This window comes from Octopus bimaculoides, chromosome 18 (assembly GCF_001194135.2).
Source record: "Octopus bimaculoides isolate UCB-OBI-ISO-001 chromosome 18, ASM119413v2, whole genome shotgun sequence".
NCBI lineage: Eukaryota > Metazoa > Mollusca > Cephalopoda > Octopoda > Octopodidae > Octopus > Octopus bimaculoides.
The window spans coordinates 37,648,502-37,649,262 of record NC_068998.1 but is presented as its reverse complement, the minus strand read 5'-3'; positions in this window follow the sequence as shown (position 1 = coordinate 37,649,262).

Sequence of the window (761 nt, the reverse complement as noted above, 5' to 3'; positions counted from 1 at the left end):
TATATAAACAGACGAACGCGGCCTCTCTATATATATAAAGTTTCAAAATTTGAACTGAAACGAAACAAAGGAACAAACGGAAAATTCACGTTCAGGACAGGAGGTTGGTAGTTCATCATCTGTTACCATTCAAAAGATCCTTATAATTTCACAATTTTAATGATAATATTGTTCAGTTCTTTTATGGCTTCTGCGACGAGAAGCTGCTGGGTCGAGGGAACTGGCGACAGTGTTGAAAACAAGCACGGCAAAATTTGAATATACAAAATAAAATAAATATACATTATACAAACAAAATAAGGTCTTGCATCTATAAGTATTTGTGTATGTATGAATGTATGTATGTATGTATGTATGTATGTATGTATGTATGTATGTACGTGCGTACATATGTATGTATGTATCTATACAGGCATGCATGTATGTATGTATAATATATATATATATATATATATATATATATAACGCGCGTAGCGATGTATTAAACGTTTATAAATTTCATCCTAGGTTTATTGTTATTAAAATTATATTTATCCTACATTATATCGGTAAAATTTGAAGCAACCCCGAAAAACTGGTTCACTAGTCAGCATCATTAGACGGTGGACGGCATACTAGAATAGGAGCTTTATTTGCATATTCAAAATCTTACCATAAACAAATTTGAAAGATACATACATATATATATATATGCATACATACATACATACATACATTCAAACACATACATATATATATATATATGTATATATATATATATA